This window comes from Ambystoma mexicanum, chromosome 1p (assembly GCF_040938575.1).
Source record: "Ambystoma mexicanum isolate Mex_15411 chromosome 1p, UKY_AmexF1_1, whole genome shotgun sequence".
NCBI classification, from domain to species: domain Eukaryota; kingdom Metazoa; phylum Chordata; class Amphibia; order Caudata; family Ambystomatidae; genus Ambystoma; species Ambystoma mexicanum.
Genome location: NC_090921.1, coordinates 1,054,710 through 1,059,716, shown reverse-complemented (window position 1 = coordinate 1,059,716; position 5,007 = coordinate 1,054,710). Strand labels below are relative to the sequence as shown.

Sequence of the window (5,007 nt, the reverse complement as noted above, 5' to 3'; positions counted from 1 at the left end):
GTCACATCGTATGTAATTGGTCATGTGTTGGCCTTTTGATGTTGCGTGCCATGTCATGGTGTGGCAGACAAGGGTGATGTGGGTTGGGAGGGTTTGGGTGACATACCAGTGATTGTCATGGCCTGGTTTGCAGGGGGGTGGTGTGATACACACCTTGCATGTGTTCCTTTTGGTCACACAGGATTGGTTTTGTTTAAGTAGCTAGGGATGCACACAATGTAGCACTTCCGTGGCAACATTCTCAGGGTGGTATGGTTGTGACAGTTGACTGTCTGTTTGTCATCATCGGTTGTCACCTGGTATCTGCCAGGCCTGCGTGCACTCCGCAGGGGTGGGAGTTTAGGTGAAAAATGTGGACACAAGCTGGGTCCGGGCCGCCTCGCCACGTGCCCATTCCCCTCCCATGGGCAGCGCCTGTGCCTGTGGTTGGGGATGTGGGGGCACCACCATGTCCACCGGTACATCCCGCCGTGTTGCAACATTGTGCAGGACACATGCTGCCACAATGATCCTGCACACTACTGGGGGTGCGCATATAGTAGCTGGCCGCCAGAGCGGTCAAGGGAGCGGAAGCGTGACTTGAGCACTCCGCATGTGTGCTCCACTATGCCCCTGGTTGCAATATGGGCAGCGTTGTATCTTACCTGGGGTGGTGTGGTGGGGTTCCGTATTGGCGTCATCATGTGGTTGCTCAGAGGGTAGGCACTGTCCCCTGGGGAGGTTAGGATGGTTGTCATTAGTTGGGTTTGTGTATTTGTCTGTGTGCGACATGCATGCATGTACGCAGACATTTGTACTCACCAATGAGCCATGTGTCGCTGTGCTTCCCAACTTCCAGGTCCCGGCTCAGGGCAGACATTCTGTAAATGAAACTGTCATGGGTAGACCCAGGATAGTTTGCATAGACAGAGGTGATGATTCCATGGGCATCGCATACAACCTGTACGTTGATGGAATGCCAGTGCTTTCAGTTTCGATAGATGTGCTCAGTGGCCCTACGTGGATTTAGGGCCACATGGGTGCAATCTATGGCACCAAGCACTTTGGGGAAGTGTTCCACCCTGTAAAAGTCCTGGACCACGGCCTGCGTTTCTGCGGGTGTTCTGGGCATGTATATGTGCCTGCAGACTGAGGGGGGCGCAGTCATGTTTGCCAACACCTGGTGTAGGCAGCGTGACTGCGTGGCCTGTGAAACACCCCCGACTATGGCAGTTGTCCGCTGAAATGACCCAGTGGCCAAAAAATGCAGGACATTGAGCACCTTCTCCAAGGGGCTCAATGCTTGGGAGCACAGGGTGGGTAATGTTAGGTCATCTTCCCATTCCCTGACCAGGTCTAGGATGATACGAGGTGGAAACCTATAACTGCCATTGACCTGGTCATCAGGCATCCCAAAAAGGCTGGTCTGGGGCAATAAAATGCGGGGCATGGCTATTCTCCTCCTCCTGCGGTGTCCCACGATCAGTACTGCGATGAATGGGGCATTCATCGTAGCTGTATATACGTGTTTGTTGTTTGCGCATACTTTTATACCGCACGCGGGGACGCTTCCGTATGCCTTCGTGTGGCAGACGTGTTGACGTCTGTGCGCGTCTTTTGGCATGCGCAGGTTTCTTGTATTCGATTCCATGAATACGTGCTGTTCGCGTGCGTGTGGGCGTTCTGTGTATTTCCCTGCTGTACTTCCCCAGTTACGCTTTCTTTTTCACACGTTGTTCCCCATTCCGCATGTTCCGCCCCGTGTTCTGGTGATAGAGAAGTGCATAGGTAGTCCCAGCACGGCTCTGACGGCGCCATTTTGAGTGATCTGCAAGGCAGCGATATTGCCAGCAGAGGTGCCTGCTAGAAGACTGTTGCAATAGTCTAACCTGGAGTTTACGAGGGCAGATGCGAGAAGAGACATATTGCTAACAGATAAAAATGGACGCATTACGCACAGTTGCCTATTAATCCAGCTGCATGATGCTCGGGTTTTGGCCACATGTGGGCGCATGGAGAGGTCAGCGTCAATAGTAATGCTGAGGGTCTTAACGCTTTGGGCCACTGGAATGGAGACATCGGCAATCATAAATGATGTGACTAGATCCGGCAATGAGGATCTCTGTTTTATCGGCATTCAATGCCATAAAGTTCTGACTCATCCAGGAGTGGGTGATGGAGTAGATGGCAGCAATGGCTTTAGAATCAGTGGAGTAAGAGCCTGAAAGTTCGAGGATGACCTGGGTGTCATCAGCGTAGTTGGTATATAAGACACCCAGGTCATCGAGCAACAGGAGCATAGGGAGAATGTAAATGTTGAAGAGAGTATGGGACAGAGAGCATCCCTGAGGAACACCGCGGGTGAGCAGGGAAGGTATAGAAGATGAATTTTGGATCACCCGGGGACCGAGAAAAGAGGCTAGCCATTGCGTCATCAGGTTTATGCAGCCGACAATTGTTTGTAATCTTGTTGCCAGTAATGCGTGGTCTACTAAGTCAAACGCTGTGAAAAGATCTAGCAACATCAAAAGGGCAGGATGGCCACGGTCAATGATGGATCTGAGATTTGATTTTAAATCTAACATGGCAGTTTCTGTGCCAAGACAGTATTATGTACTCTCTATTCCGTCTGTCTGTGTCAAAATTGCCCCGAGGCTCATGTTGTCCGCATCAGTAGTGATGACTGTGTATTTTCCCTGCTTGTAGTTGTGCAATGCAGGCACATTCATTAGCATTTAATTTATGTATTCAAACTCTTCCTCACAATGTTCATCCCGTACAAATGTTACGTACATTCTTACTAAGTTCTACATTACAGCTGTGTGCTTAGCAAAATCCTTTCAAACTTTGAATAGTATTCACCATTCCCAGAAATGCCTGTACTTGATCTTTGCTCTTGGTGAGGCTTTATTCTTAATTGTCTCACTAAATGTCTCTTGGGCGATATGCCCCTTTCCAATATGACATGTCCCAGGTATTAAAACTCCCCCCTGTTTATCTTGAACTTTTAATTGCTTAAGGTCATGCCTGCCGCATGTTGCTTCTTCAGTACCCCATTGACCCTCCTGTTATGTTCCTCGATAGTCTCTACATATACTAGAAGGTCATCCTGGAAGAGCACAATACCTTCATCGCCATCAAAAATCCTGTACATAATGTTCTGGAAGACTGACGTGGCAGAATTAAGTCAGAAAGGCATTCTCTGTTACTGAAATAATCCTTCTGGTATTATAAATGCAGTCAGACCCCTCAATTATCTCTGGAGTGTTACCTGGTGCTAGACAGAGGTTAGATCAAGGATTGAAAACACCCTTGCTGGGCCTATGGTTGATAGTAACTCCTAAATGTTTGGCAAAGGGTTTCTATCTGGGATGATGCATTTATTAAGTTCTCTCATGTCAAGATACATTCTTACGTTTCCTGAAGTTTTCCACACCACCACCAATGATGACACCCATTCTGATGCATCTGTGCTTTCTATCATTCCTTTCTCTTGCAATTTCTTACGCTCTGCTTTCACCTCATCCGTCATGGAAACTGGGATATTGCGCATCTTTTGTGTAACTGCTTTGGATCCCTCCTGCATCCTTATTCGATGTGTGAATCCACTTAAGCAACCTACATCCTCCTTGAACACCTGCTCATGCATTTGCAGTAGATCCGGTGAGCCCATTTCTGTCGTCAATATGGCTTTTTCCGCATTGGAGTCTAGTTTTTTTTCTAATTTCTTTTGGTGAGCCCAACTCTGGAGTGGCAACGATCCTTTCTTCGAAATATATACCTTCACTGTTGCTTCTGTCACACAGTTGAATCAAATAATTGTATTTAATGCAATCAACTGTTACAAATATAATAGTTAAATGTGCAATCCAGTATAAGTTTATGGGCTTTTTTATGTTTGGATACTGCAGGGATCAGTATGATGATGTCAAAGTAAAAAATAATGGCTGAAACATTCTGCTTTGATCAAACTCTAAATCTCCACTCAGTTCCCCTCATGATTGTCAGGTACTACTATAACATGTGATACTGATTTAGACAGCTGGTAGCGTGGCCGAGCGGTCTAAGGCGCTGGATTTAGGCTCCAGTCTCTCTGGAGGCGTGGGTTCGAATCCCACCGCTGCCAAGGTTTTTTTTTTTTTTGAATGCCCGTTTGGATTTTAAACTTTCAACCAACGTACCGTTTCCGAACTTTCAATTTTTTTTCACACTCTTCCACTGACCGATTTCCCTACAGTGACCCCCCCTTACGAATTTCCTATACAATGCCAGCACACCAGCAAAAAAGTGTATTCGACCCAACCGATTCGTTTTTAAAATCCTGACATTTTTTTCTTTGCTAACGGGGCACAACGTCTAGTTGGCTTACTAGAATGTGATAGATTCTGGGTAATTATTTGCATGAAAGAAACACCAAAAGCAACAAGTCGGCAGACGTTTTTTCTATGATTTTCTATAGAGGATTTAGACTGGGGGAGACAGCAGCCGGTAGCGTGGCCGAGCGGTCTAAGGCGCTGGATTAAGGCTCCAGTCTCCTCGGAGGCGTGGGTTCGAATCCCACCTCTGCCAAGTAGTTTTTTTTTCTCCAATCTTCTACCCTTATTGTCAATGAACATTTTCATAGCTTTTATCTCAAGGTAGATGAATGGATGTTGGGGGAGTACTAGGGCATGTTTTTTGAGCGCAGGGCAGGTGTGCCCTGGTCTCTGGTACTTCAATAATATGTTATAAAGACGTCCCCTTGTAATACGTAACCCTATTTATCCAACAGAGTCCCCCCCCACCCAAGCCTTTCCTTTTTATTATTATTTACATTTTATAATAAAGCAACCCCCGCTGCACGTGCAGCAATTAAGGCCTTAAAGTGAGTTGATTTCACAATGTGAACACATCTCGCTCCTGTCCTTGAGCCAGCCATTGTCCAGATTCCCCACATACTTTTTATCGCTGTGCTATCAATCTCGTTTAGTCGGCAAGGTATCTTTTACTGAATCTTAAAATTGTGCCAAGAGATTTTAACAAAATGGT

General features: G+C 46.7%; 1 non-coding gene across 1 annotated transcript; it reads left to right on the top strand.

The window, feature by feature from the left end:
• The first annotated feature begins 4,023 nt into the window (after positions 1-4,023).
• On the top strand, positions 4,024-4,105 carry TRNAL-UAG (transfer RNA leucine (anticodon UAG)). The gene has a single exon. It is a non-coding gene; the product is annotated as a tRNA-Leu (tRNA).
• Positions 4,106-5,007: the final 902 nt, after the last annotated feature.